This window comes from Balaenoptera borealis (genome assembly GCF_965194805.1).
Source record: "Balaenoptera borealis genome assembly, chromosome: 4".
In the NCBI taxonomy this organism is placed as follows: domain Eukaryota; kingdom Metazoa; phylum Chordata; class Mammalia; order Artiodactyla; family Balaenopteridae; genus Balaenoptera; species Balaenoptera borealis.
The window spans coordinates 138533007-138548325 of NC_138861.1; positions in this window are offsets into that span (position 1 = coordinate 138533007).

Sequence of the window (15319 nt, forward strand, 5' to 3'; positions counted from 1 at the left end):
GAAATTATAAGACATGCTTTATGAAAGTATTATATCTCTTCTATCACATAAATACAGTGAAGAAGAAAGAACAAATTGTAACCTAAAATAGATAAACATGCACATTATAAATGTCACGCTAAAATCTTTCAAAGAAGTTATTCTTGGAAATGTAATCTATTCTCTCTCTCTTTTTCTTTGTTGGTTTTATTGTTTTACTCTCGTGTCATTGTCATACTCTATCTTTATCGCTGGCTCTTTCTCTTTCCCTTATATACTCAAACACACTTTTTAGTGTGAATAGATTTGTGAAGAATTTGTTTGTTTCCACTGAGTTTATTGCTTGGAGAAAATTTGAGATTTTGAAAAGGAAATGTAAACTTTTTCAGCCCAGCTTGACAGGTCTATTACATTTCAAATTTAGAAGAAATGATTCAGAAGTTTCCTCAGATTCTCAGAACTAGCCTACCTGTTTAGCCTAAACTCACCTTCAGGCATCTATTTTTTAGTGGGATTTTTCTCAGTGAAAGTAATATAGATGTTTCTGTATAGTGAAATTTTAAGTTATGAAAGCAATAGGCACAACTTACTACTATTATTATTGTTACTGCCACCTTATAATAAAATAATTAACATGTTTTGAGAGCTTATTACTACATAATAAGCAATGCTGTAACCACTTTCTATGTATTAATTCATTTAGTTCTCATATAAGCAATATGAAGTAGTTGTGGCTCGCGGACTCTAGAGTGCGGGCTCAGTAGTTGTGGTGCACGGGCTTAGCTGCTCCGCAGCATGTGGGATCTTCCCGGACCAGGGCTCGAACCCGTGTCCCCTGCATTGGCAGGCAGATTCTCAACCACTGCGCCACCAGGGAAGCCCCTGCCTTAATTTTAAAATCAATGGTTCACCTTGTTTAAAAAGAGTTATTTAGGTACATCCTTACAAATTAGATATATTTAGAAGAAATTATTTTAAGAAATGCAGTATTTTATATTAAGATATTAATTGTTCCAATATGAACAGAGCTAAATAAATTATGATTTCCTCTAGGAGATCATAAAAATGATGTTAAAGAAATGCACAAAAACTTCTATCCTACAACATCAATTGTTAGTGAGGCTGGAAGATAGGTGTTATCTCAAGACACCAAAATAAATGTGTGTTCATTTCCCAGTTGACATGCAACACCATGTTTGAAAACTCTTATGTGCTCTCCTATCACAAGGGTCAGGCACCTGTGAACTTTACTGCTGAGAATTCTCTGTTTCAGTGTGAACTCCTCCAATGAGAGGCATACATGTACGATACAGAAGACCGAGTCGAATTGTTCAGTAGACTGAGAAAGGCAGATCTGTGTGCAAACTTCAGTACATTTTGTGGCTTGCAATGGCTTCTGAGAACTCCCTGAGGAATTTCCTACGTCAGTGCTAAAGGCAGCTGTGACCATTGACAAAAAGTTCCCTGAAATGTTGGAACTAGTAAAAACGAAGTTCAAGATTCTTGACCTTCTCTCTTTTGACATTTCAACTGTTTTGTAAGCACCTAATTCCCTGTATTTAATATTTTTCAGATTGAAATATTGGACTTATTTCTGATTACTAGATATAATTCTGATAAAGTTATGATGGAAGTGGTTCTAGGAAACATATCTGCAAAAATAGAAATCTGGTATGTGCTATTGTCTTAGTTAATTTTGAAGACAGTGATGAGCATATCACCAGAGTAAAACTGATTATTAGTTCATATAATTCAGTAAAAACCGGACATGTGAATTATAATGTGTATTTCCCTAGAATGGAATATTTATTTATTTATTTTAATTTATTTTATTCAAGTATAGTTGATTTACAATGTTGTGTTAATTTATGCTGTACAGCAAAGTGATTTACTTATACATGTATACACATTCTTTTTCATATTCTTTTCCATTATGATTTATCACAGGATATTGAATATAGTTCCCTGTGCTATGCAGTAGGACCTTGTTGTTTATCCATTCTATATGTAATAGTTTGCATCTGTTATTCCCAAACTCCCAATCCTTCCCTCCCCCATCCCATCCCCCACCTTGGCAACCACAAGTCTGTTCTCTGTGTCTGTGAGTCTCTTTCGTAGACAAGTTCATTTGTACCATATTTTAGATTCCACATATAAGTGGTATCATATGGTATTTGTCTTTCTCTGTCTGACTTACTTCACTTAGTATGATAATCTCTAGGTCCTTCCATGTTGCTGCAAATGGCATTATTTCATTCTTTTTATGGCTGAGTAGTATTCCATTGTATATGTGTATCACATCTTCTTTATCCATTCATCTGTTAATGGACATTAAGGTTGCTTCCATGTCTTGGTTATTGTGAATACTGCTTCTATGAACGTAGGGGTGCATGTATCTTTTTGAATTATAGTTTTGTCTGGATAAATACCCAGGAGTGGGATTGCTGGATCATATGGCAACTCTATTTTTAATTTTTTGAGGAACTTTTATGTTGTTTTCCATAGTGGCTGCACCAATTTACATTTCCACCAACAGTGAGTTCTAGAATGGGGTATTTATTTAAAGCAAGTGTATGAGTGATCAAATGGCTGCTGAAATGGAGTATTACATGAGGTATTATGATTCTTAGGATTAAGAGGAGGACTCTCTTTTTTGTACTGCACATAAGAAGGCTTACATAGAATATAGCATGCTTGGGCTTTATATACAGAGCTCAAAGCATGTCCAAAAAAGACAAAGATTTTAGGTTTGCCTTAAAAATAATATTTTTATCATTTTTAACCTAGGGACTGATTTACCCTACTAAGACACATTTGATCTTTCAGACTGCCAAGTTACAGCTTAGGTTGGGTTTATAGGCTCACCGAGTCTCTTATTTAGATATTATTGTATTGGTAGAGAAAGAATGGCACCTGGAAAATTGAAAAAAGGTAATTTTCAGGGATTCAGATAAAATCAAGTTCTTAAAAATTCCGAATTCTGGGAAACGTATCTTCTCAGCATAAATAAGCATCACTGTCTGAGGAAGCTAGAATCGCCTGGGGTAAAGATCCTCTAATGATCTTAATTCATACACTGACCTTTATTTGGCTGTTGATTCTAATCAAGTCTAACCACACTACCATTTATGAATCTAGACCTAAAACTAGAGTAGATCCTGTCATATTTCAGAATAATGAGTACAACATCTGAATAGGAAGGAAATAGTTGATACATATAGAAACCTGGGGAAATGAATGGAGATGGCTTCTAAGACCCTATAGGGAGGGATGTCAAGCTGTATGTATCAACATGAGTGTACTTACCAAAGATGGTAAGTTTATGTTTTAACTTACAAGTCTGATATTGTCTCTAAGAGTTTTCCTAGCTGGTTGGCTGATTTATGACTCAATAGTAGCCCAAATTAAATAAAGTCTGAATGCCAGAACTGTCTTGGTATAATATAGAAACAGAAATCTAAAAGTTTAGGAAGATAAAAATTTTGGAATAAATTTTTCTTCTCTGATTTTTTCACTCTCCTCCTTATTATGAATCCTTTTCCCCAAGAAGTGGTGAGGTGAACCACCATCATCAAGGAATGGAAAAATCCATTGATAAGATGGATGCCAGCATTCTTAGAGCACTGTGTAGTAGATGTCTTCTACAGCCTGGAAGATGTCACCATAAAATGAATCTCCCAGACTTCCCTGGTGGCACAGTGGTTAAGAATCTGCTGCCAATGCAGGGGACATGGGTACGATTCCTGGTCCAGGAAGATCCTACATACCACAGAGCAACTAAGCCCATGTGCCACAACTACTGAAGCCCACGCACCTAGAGCCCATGCTCCGCAACAAAGAGAAGCCACGGCAATGAGAAGCCCACGCACTGCAGCTGAAGAGTAGCCCCCGCTCGCTGCAACTAGAGAAAGCCCGCGCACAGCAATGAAGACCCAAAGCAGCCAAATAAATAAATAAATTAATTAATTAAATAAAATAAATTTTAAAAAAAGAAAATACTCAAAAATATTTTTTAAAAAAAGAATCTCCCTAATTTCATGATGATGAGGAGATCCAGAGTAGCAGTAGTCAAATGCCTGTTCTTAAAACCTGAGCCAGGTGAACATGGTACTCAAAAGGTCTACAGAGCCTAAATGAAAATGAGAATGGCTTAACTGGTCAGGATCTTCATGATGACCAAGTATTGAAATACATTGACAGCTTACTAAGGTCTTAATAGATTTTTATAATTTAAAAAGAACAAACAAAACAGAATAGAAATGAACAAAATACTCTACATCTGATGAACATTTTATCTTTCCCCACAATAAAATGATACTGCTTCTCTGATTTCCCAGACCTAAGATAACAACCAGACTCAGAGCCCCTTGAACTATAAACCATAGCTGAGAAATATGTACCATAGGTATATATTTCCTTTCCAAAAGGGATGTCTAGTTCATATTCATAATGAATAAATGCTATGGAAAGGAAAATACACAGAGTTTTCAGGAATTACTGAATACTGTCTCTGAAGTGACACTAATTATTTGGGCCCCCATTACCACTGGGTTTTGAAACAAAAAGACTAGGATGAACAAACGTATGCTTGAAGACACTTTAGTGCCTCCACTTCAGATTTTGACTTTTATCGGAATACTAATTTGCATCAAGATCTACCTACACCAGTCTTCATGCTGTGAAGGGTAGTGTGGGTGAATCTTTGGGGAGGAAAAAAAAACCCCATAGAATAGTTTATCCAGTCTATTTAAAAAAGGAATATATTGAGATAAAAGATGAAAAGATAAGAGGGAAATAGAAAAGTTTATTTAAAAATTAAAATATTAAATAAATCATTTTGCTCAATCAATATAAATAAATTTGAAAACCTTGGGCAAATTGGAAAATTTTCTGGGAAAGAGTTATTTAACAAAACAGACCATAGCAGAAATGGCCTAAGATTTATTACAAAAAAAGTAACAGAAAACATTGTGTAAGAGATGCCTTAAAAAAAATAATAAAATGCATAAAGCATAAGCCATTTCATAGAATACATCTCCTTAAGAAAAGCTCGTTTAAATGCTACTTTAACTGTTCAAAGCAGTGAAGGAAAAAATATACTTGAATTTTCTGAATGCAAGTGTATTTTTGAAACCAAAACCTGACAAATATTACCCAAATAAATACAGTTACAATCTTGATTTTGAATATTGTAGTGACTTTTAAAAAGCTGTTTCTGCCCAGAAACTGTGAATGTGACCTTATTTTTTTAAAAAAGGACCTTTACAAATGTAATTCAGTTAAGGATCTTGATATGAAATCACCTTTGATTATCTGAGTGACCCCTAAATCCTTATAAGGCAAAGCAAGAGGGATTTTTGAGACAGAGGTGAAGATGATGTGAAGACAAAGGCAGAGATTAAAGTCATGCCGCCACAAGCCCAGGAACACCTAGAGCCACCTGAAGCTGGAAGAGGCAAGGAATGGCGTGTCCCCTGGAGTCTCTGGAAGGTGTGTGGCCAGGCCAACACCTTGATTTCAGAATTCTGGCCTCCAGAACTGTGAAAGAATACATTTGTTATTTGAAGCCACCCTGTTTTTAAGAATTTGTTATAACAGCTTTAAGTAACTAATATAGATATTGATGCAAATATTCTAAGTAAAATATTAACAGCAGAATTCATTACTTGATTAAAAAGGTAATTCATAATAGCCAAGTAGTATTTGTTACATAAATGCAAGGATGGTTAACTATTAAAATATATTTATATAGTCATTATTTCGTATTTGTAAGAAAAACATATAATAATAAACAGAAACATGTACACAGTACTTACCATGTACTTGGCTCTATTTGAGCATTTTCCAGTTAATCATCATAACAATCCTATAAGGTAGGTGCATATAAGTCTTATTTTATAAAAGAAAACTGAAGGAAACTAAAGTAAAGCAAGGGTAGGTAGCTTTACAAAGACTGTGTAGCCAGTAGATGGTGAAGTTGGATTTTGAATCCCAAGTGACTGGATCCACAGTCCCGCCATTGTAACACGGCAGCATGGTCATCTCCATGGATGCTGAAATGGGATTTGGCCAAATTAAATAATCAGTCTTGCTTAAAACACCTAATTTATCAAGATTAGATACATAGTTATTTAACATTAAAAATGTATCAGTTTCAACCCCCAAATCAGGATAATCCTGATGGAAATACCAAGGTCCTTCCTATTACTCTCAGGAGTAAAACAAGGACACTCACTATTCCTAATATTAACATATTATCATTATACTGGATGCGCTAAAAACACAAGGCAAGACAAAAATAGAGAAATGTGATTCTCGCCCTCAGCAGGTAAAATCAGTACAAGAAGAACATTGCACAAGCGCAGAGAGTTTGCACTGTTGTAATTACAAGAGTGAGATGAGCCATGAACACAGTTTTAGAGTTTAAGTACGACTAGATGGATTACATAATATAAATGAGATTACACTGGCCAGACGCTTCTCCTGGTTGCCATGGAAATGAGACACACTCTTCATGTCAATAAAATTATGGTTAAAATAGTCACATAACAGTGAGTAAGAAACAATCAGGGATCAAAAAATAGATGATTTAATTCCACTTAGGGAAGAAGAACTGGGGAGGCATTTGGAGGTACTTATGTAACGGAATAAAAGATTAAATCAGAGGAAAATGTTGGGATTTGAATAAATGAGTTAAATAAAGAAGAAAAATAAATTGTCTAGTCTCCACAGTAAATAAAACGGAAATGCATTGAACTAGGAAGCTCTGGAGTTTTGTGGGTTCTGCAAGCCTATCATGGAGTCATGGACTTTAGTTGTGGTGTAGGCATAAACAAGTGTGTGTGTGCACAGTGCCTCACCGGCTCTGACTGACGCAATTACCTGATGGAAGTAAACCCTAAAGCAAACAAGCAGGTGAGAAAAATCTGTTACCTATTCACAGCCTGAGTCCTCCACATACATGCAGAACTCTCCTCAGTAACTGCTTGTCCACTGATAGTGAGAAGCGTAGGGAGATGTCAGCTATTCTCAGTCTCAGAGTTAGTCCTGACCTTAATTTAGACCCTACTGGAAAGAAGATGTGGTCCCTTGCGGTAGTTTAGCTACTATTTTTGCCAGGTTGTTGGGTTATGTTTTGTCCAGTTCATCATAATTGAGAGAAGGTAATTATCACTAGATTTGCGCATTCTAACTTTTAAAAATATTTATTTATTTGGTTGCACCGGGTCTTAGTTGCAGCATGTGGGATCTAGTTCCCTGACCAGGGATCAAACCCGGGCCCCCTGCATTGGGAGTGCAGAGTCTTAACCACTGGACCACCAGGGAAGTCCCTAGATTTGTGCATTCTAAGATAAAGACATAATATTTAAAAAAAGGCCCAGATTATTTCATTTTCTTCATATCCTAAATGCAGTGATAAAAATAAACTAATTGGAAGATTGACCAAAATGGGGTTATTTTAAAAATTAAATAACTTTTAATTAGTAAGCAAAAAATTTGTATCTTTTAATGTGATGTTGTTTCTTAGGAGGTTATTTCCTCAGACATCAGTCTGTGTGCCATAGATATTCTCCTAGGTGGGTAAAGAATTGTTGTGTCTGTAATAGAGAGTTGTTGTTTTTTTCTTTTTTTTTGTTAGAAACACAAAAATAGTTTGTTCAATTTCAGCATGAAAGCAGTTCCAGGAATTTTCCATTGAGACAATTCAATTTCAATTGAATTTTTTCCTGATTATATTTCCAGAGAAGCCAATGGCATTCTGTAAGTATCCAACCTAACAGGGAGAACAGCATAATGGAACATATACAATATTTATTGTAGCCTAAGTTACAATGGCAGGCACTGTTGCTTCTTTACTCTCCTGAATATTTAGGCAATAAAATCAAATACATTGTTGTGGCCACCTATGATATCATAAGTGGATTCTGAATGATTTATCCTCATTGTACAACCTGATTATCATAACATTGCCCCACATTGTATGTGCATGTGGTGTCTTCTCACAAATTCCCATTAGGCAGAAAAAGAAGCATGTAATTGATGATTTGTATTATGTGAACAATGTAGAATTGTGTTAAATAATATGCAATATGCAAGACAGAATTCTTTTAAATAATGTGCAATTATTGGAAGACATTTTTGGCATTTTTCATAGCATATTTTAAAAGATCAAGCCTTTTATTGTCTTATTTATTAATTCAGGAGACTTGAAAGAAATCCTGGAATTTATATACAGCATTTCTTTAATGGTATAGTTGGTCATTTAATTATAATAACTCACATTTTCATAGTGCATTAAAACAACATTGATATCCTTAAGCCTTTGGGGGTGTAAAATATCTATTTATATATTTATTTTGCACATATATTACAGTATTAATATTGTGTTTATTTTGTTATTGCAATATGGATGAAGGTATCTTAAATTGTGTAGTGGCCACTCAAATTAGTAGAAGCTGCTGTTCGTGTATAAGGGAAGAAAGTTTAGATGAAAGCAGTAAGTGACAACTATCACTGGCACAGTCTTACTTTGGAAAATTAAAGTTAAGGTTATATGTCATTACACATAAATAAATGAGGGGCTGAATTGATTTTATTAATCATTTGCTTTATGAAAGGCAGTGCATTAGAGCTACTGGATTGCTTTATTAATTCATTCAAAAACTATGTATTTGTGTCTTCTTTGGGCTCAGACTGAGGTAGGTGCTGGGGATACAGTGATATATAAACATGTGTCCTTATAGAGAAAACGCAAAACTGAAAAAGCAAATATAATCAGTTCAGTAAGTACAAAGATAGGATACATTCAGGGTGCCACGGGGGGCACCTAGCATTTGAGGAAGATGGTTTCCAATGAATACGGAGAGAGAAGTTGAGGCATAAGTTCTTAAATTATGGAAAAAAAGCTGGAACTTCTCATACAGTGTGAAATCTTTCAAATGTTTTAAACAGATGCCTAAGAATATATTTTCATTCTGAAAAATCATTGTGTATGACGTGTTCACGGTGGATCGAAGAGGGACAAAAGTGAGGGCAGAGAAACCATGTAGGGGACTCTGCAGTAATTCATTGAGCATATACATTTTATGTGCCTTCTTTGTATTTGATACTGTGCTTAGCACTGGCATAGAGTTGAAAGCAGTTATAGTACATTCCCTCGGAAGCTAAGTCAGAGCAACAAACTTTAAGCAAAAATGAAAACAGAAATATATATGCCTGGGTTATATTACTAAGTAGTAACCAACTAATATCCCTGATGTTCCCTTACCTCTCACACTTGTAATACGATGATGTTTTCCTTCCACGCATCTACACTGGAGGGTGGAAAACAAGGTCAGAACTAACTGCAAAGTTTCAGACCAAGGAACTGGCTTTTGTTTGTTTGTTTTTGATTGGAAAGACTAGATAAATCAAGGCCTAGAGGATGAGAAGGAAGAAGAGATGCAAAAAACCAAAAAAACCCAAAAGTAAAAGGGAGAGTAGGTAGATGCCAAAGGTAAAACCATCTCCCACAGAGAAATAAGAGGTGTAGTGAAAAAGACCAGTAGGACAAACTGTCCTCCAGTGCGTTTCCAATTCTCCCCCCACCTCCTCATCAATGATGTAACCTATCACCTATGAACAACCTACATGGAAATGTGTAAATCTCTATGAACAGAGGGTAGCAACTTAGAAACTGTATGTGAAGTTGCTGGACAATAATATCCTCAGACAGCAATGTTCCAAGCATGAACCTGTAGGGGATTTTCTGATTAGCAGAACCCTGGTATATTAAATACATAGTTTTTTAAAAAAGGAAAAGGCACTATAAAGGAAAAGAACAAAATACTTGGAAAGATAATATGGCAGATTAATCATGTATATTGGAGAGTCAAGAAATGGTAGGTGAATAAAACAAGAACAGTCAGGTGAAGTTTAGAATGAAGAGATTATGAGACAGAAGGCACACGGTGATGAACTTCACTGATATTAAAAAACATTTAGTAGGTTCAAGAAGCTAAAATAAGGTTGATGGGGCTGATGGTGAGTCAGAGGAAGAAACAAATGAAGATTTGAGAATACACAGTCTAAGAATCAAATTTAAGAACTGGAATTTTATTCTAAGTGCAATGGTCAAGAATTGTGAAGGGGCTGAGATCACCTCCTTCCCTTGAGCTAACATGTGAGCCCGCGGCAGTTGCGTGGAAGCTGGCAGAACATCTGAAGCTTCTGGATCTGAGACAGAAAACTGACTTCTAGCACAGCAGGCAGCGTTTGCTTCATATTTTCGTGCCTCCCAAGTCCCACGGGGCCATGAGAAAGCAGGCCCAGGTGGATGTTGCCCACACAGTGGCTTTGTGTCACAGCTAAGGACCCCAAGTCTAGGAAACCCCACCTTTCAAAAGGAGGCTGCGAACAAGCCAGACTCACCTTTGTAGCAGACATTATCTTTTCCATTCTGTGGAGAAAATAAATCTCCCCCGTCCTTTAGCGGAAGACCCTACCGCTGTCTTCCCAGGCTGTTTGCTCTACACACATCCTTGAAAAGATAATCGGGAACAAAAGGTAGTAGAAGACCTGCAGACACATCATGGAGAACAGTCTCTTATCCCATTGTAAACTCTTTTAATTAGGTGAGTTTTGAGACAATATACATATATTTTTTTAAGTGAACACTAACATACATATATATTTTTTGAAGTGAACACTTTGCGTCCTGTGTGTAAGGATTAGTTTGTTGGGGATTAAAGTGGCGATGAAGAGATCCGTTTGGAGGCTGTTGAACCCCATGCGAATAATGATTGTGACTGTTGCATGTAGCCTGGAAGATGATGGTGGTTTATCAAGGTAAGTGGCGGTGAGGATTTAGCATTAATAAGACCACCGGTAGTAAAATTGACTAGGAAAGGCATTACAGGAACAAAAGTGTATTTGAAACAGGGTGCGTAGGGGGAATTGACTCATGGATTCAGCTTTAATAATAAAATAATCAAAAAGTTTTACATGCATATGCTTTCTCTAAATGTCACTGAGCATATGAAAAAACACACAGTCATCTTGTTTTCAAATAGACCAATTTTTCACTTAAAAATCATGCTGTTTGACTAAGAAATACAATCTGATTAAAACTCCCAAATAATCAATTCTCTTTTCAAAGTTTCCTTTTTATGTGTTTACTTATAATAGATAATCTTCAAAACTATGTAGATGATTTAAAGTTTTTTTTTTTAAAGATATCTTTATTTTATTTTTTTTTGGCTGCATTGGGTCTTCACTGCTGCGTGTGGGCTTTCTCTAGTTGTGGCGAGCAGGGGCTACCCTTCGTTGTGGTGCGTGGGCTCTCCATTGCGGTGGCTTCTCTTGTTGCAGAGCACAGGCTCTAGGCACGCAGGCTTCAGTAGTTGTGGCGTGACGGGCTCCGTAGTTGTGGCTCACGGGCTCTAGAGCACAGGCTCAGTAGTTGTGGCACTCAGGCTTAGTTGCTCCGCGGCATGTAGGATCTTCCCGGACCAGGGCTCGAACCCGTGTCCCCTGCATTGGCAAGCGGATTCTTAACCACTGCGCCACCAGGGAAGCCCCTAAAATTTTAAATGGGGAAATAGAACTATGTTGAAATAGCTCAAAGAGTAATTGGTATTTGCAGAAGAATATTTGTAGAGATTATGGAAGTTATAATTTCCAAAAATCTGAGTCTTTATCCTATTAAGATTAGTAAAAATTAAGGTAGATGTTGATTTTTTTTTTAAATCAAAGATATGCCATAAGATACGCTTTAGTGTTTACCTAGAGAGGGAAAATTTTGTCCATAATTCTAATTACCCGCTTAAACACTTTGAGCCAACTAAAGTTCCAATATCCCTAGAAGTGTGGAATTAAACGTCAAAAGCTTTAAGAGAATTTTTAGCATAGAATGGTGAGCTTGTCACATCCTATTCATAATGTAGCAAGATTAAATTGTATAAAATCATCTAATGGGGGAAAAAAGGAAAAAAAGAAGAAAGTTTAAAATAGAATAGTCTCTCGTTATTCTTGTATTTCCTTGACTCTTGTTCCTCCAGGACATCTGAAGATATTTAGTTTCATTGTTCTCTGAGTAGCTCATGAATATTTCAGTTCCAAATGGTTGAATGTTCTTTTTACTAGTCCATTTAAATTGCAGCACAAATATTTTTTTTATGTGTGTTGCTGAGAGACTTGGTGATTTAGGGAGTTTTACTTTTTTTTTAAACAATGAAACAAGTCTGTATAGGAACTATAACAGTCATGTTTATTTAAGATTGCAGTAGAATGGAAATATCACATGTTTTTTTAATGTTTAATAATGAAATAGCTCTTTTATTTTAACAATCATATGGAATAATAGTTTTCAAACATTCAAAGCATTAGTGCACATAAAAGAAGTTTGAATTAGATCATTCTTTACTTCCTTGTATAAGAGATTTCCTTTGTGTCTCTTCACACAAGTCTTTTCAAAGGTTGAAAGGCATATGAAGTGTTCCCTCATTATTGCACTCACATGGACTTTCGTGTGAAATAGATCACAAATAGAGATAGCCTCAAAGCCCTGGTTCTATGAATATGAACAAATTTGATCTGACTGAAAATAATTTAATCAGTAGTTATAGCACATTTTTGTATACAAAATCCTGATTCTCATGTCTGTATATAATTAAGATAATCCTGGGTGAATAAGAGAAAGCAGTTATTATGTGGTCATGTTAATATGTCTAGCACATTGCAGAATTAATAAAAATCCTCTAAGGATTTTTAAAAACCAATCATATTGATGTACATTCTAAGCCCAGTTCCAAAATGCATAGCCAAACCCATCTAACTTTCAAACATGACTTATTTTTAAATATAAAGAAAAATTAAACACTGAAAAAAATTACATCCAAATTTGGAGTTATTAAATAAATGAAACTAGTGAAACATCACAAGAAATAGAATAGGAAGAATACATTAAAATATCTGGAAATGAGAAAAAATTATAAATGATGAAGTTGGCTGTGATGCTGTCAGATTTTCCTCTGAGCATAGTATTTTTTATGATTTATTCACATGATCATCTACATGGCATTAACATGACATACCCATCAGTTACTTAGGGATCAGAGAAAGAGTGTCATCTTTTGCTCTTTAAAGAGAACGATGTGAAACTTTTAGCCTCAGGCTATAGGATTAAAAGGAAACAACTTTACAGCAGTTACAAAAGTAATTCAGAGTTTAAAAATATCATTTCTTTTAAGAATTCAAAGAATATAAATTGATGATCTACTATCATGTAATTTATTATATTAGTCAGTTTGCAAGAGAACAGTGGTTCCAAAAGAAAAATCATTTGGGGGAACAAAAAGAAAAACAAGCTTGTTGACTATATGAGATGCCTCTTGGTACAATGTTCTTAATTTAGGACTTTGGTCAGAGAACACAGAAGTCATATTGGTAGAGACTCATTATCTGCTGATGCAATATATACATGAGGTTTATTATTATAGGTATGCCTGTAATATAAGCATCTTTTCTCGTGTCCTGAGGATATGTATCTCAAATAAATCAGTTTGTTTGAGTAACAATACTTCAGAAATATTAAAAGGACCAATTATTAAATCTTGCATAATGTCTAAGCATTCGATAGTTTGTCCTTCCAGGACCTTTCATGTATAAATTTAAAATTTTCATAAATGCTAGAGAAAATACAGTATTGCATATTTTAATACCTAATTAATTGTCTACCATTTTTTATAAAGCTCAAAACACTACAGAAGATGAAAACGAAAAGATATATGATGAGTTGATAAAAACACAAGGAACAAGATCACATCTAGGGAGATGGTGAAAGTGTACATCTGACAATATTTACATAAAATCGATAAATCAGAAGTCCAATATTTAAATATATTAATGTGAAATAAGGTGTTAAAGTCGTAAGGCTGACATGCAGGAATGGCAATAAAGGATAGTTAAATGAAAGGTGTAGACCATTTTAGAATCTACTAAAAGAAGTCAAAAGTAAGGATGATGTTCTGGCTATGTGAGAGAAATATGAGGATCCACTTAAACCTGCGTATTATAAATACAGAAGGATGATGTAGTAGTTTTCAATAGCAAACACTTTTTATCTGATTCTTTTTTATGATTCATGATTCAGAAAAACAACCTGTTGTTTTTCCCCAACTTGGTAACCTTGGTATAATTCAAGTAAGTCTTATGTTACTGAGACCAGTTTCCCAGCCATGATTTCCTAGGTGATGATTTCGTTAAGTCCCAGTGACTAGAAATCCATCTTGATATTGATGCCACATATATAAGTGCTCCTAATTAAAGAGCACTGTTATCTCACCGCACAAAAAGCAGTTGGCCTGAAAATTGTGCCATGATTTACATCATCTCTGTTGAGCAGAATAAAGGACCATGCAGTTTTAATAGATGCATCAAGAAGCTCATTCTTGCAGGGAGGATAAAAAAATATTAAGGCTTAAACCGTAGATGTGTAAAGGAGCATCAGTGTAAGATTGTTACTGGCAATCACATCAGATGTCTCTTAAGAGTCTTCCAGGCATGTGAGAAGAGAAGAATATTATTCTTTCCTCATTTCCTTTGCTAACATCACCAGCAGGCTGCTGATTTTCAGATAATTATGGATTGCATGATGAAGGAAACAGGCATATTTTTTACTAGAACATAAGATGAAGGTACCAACAAAGTCTGCAAGACTGTAATGTGATGTGACTCCTGTCAGGAGCACAGCTAGCTGAAATTAAATATACTCGCTACCGACAAAACTGGCAAAGTTAAAAAAACATAGATGCAAAGCATAGGAGGGCTTTCTAAAGTGTCTGGTTTTGTATATGAATACATGGCTCCAAGAAAGGATGTGCTGCCTGTTAACCTGTGTGTCCCTAGCAAGTAATATGCATCTTGTCAGAAGAAGACACCCAATACTCTATGTTTTACAAGTGATTTCAAAGGATACAAGTATTTAATATTTATAATAACACCATGCAAAAGCCATTATTATTATTATTATTATTCCCCAGAAGAAGCAGGGATACAGAGTTGAAATGATAAGAAGGTGACTTAATGTGAAAGATCCAGGGCCAAATCCAGGTCTTATTCTATCTGAGCACTTCAGTGCTTCTTCCAGCTCAGTTTTGAATATAAAGTACAATAGTTTTATTTATTAGCGTTTAGAAATATTTACAAAAAAAGTAAATTGTTTTTCAAAATCCCTAGAGTTTATGTAAAAACAGAATTATGGAAGCTAGTATTTTAATAAGGAGGGCAATAGTAAAATTGTATTAAATATAAATAGTTAATAGTAAATTTTGAAGAGAAGAATATAATTTAAGAGAATTGA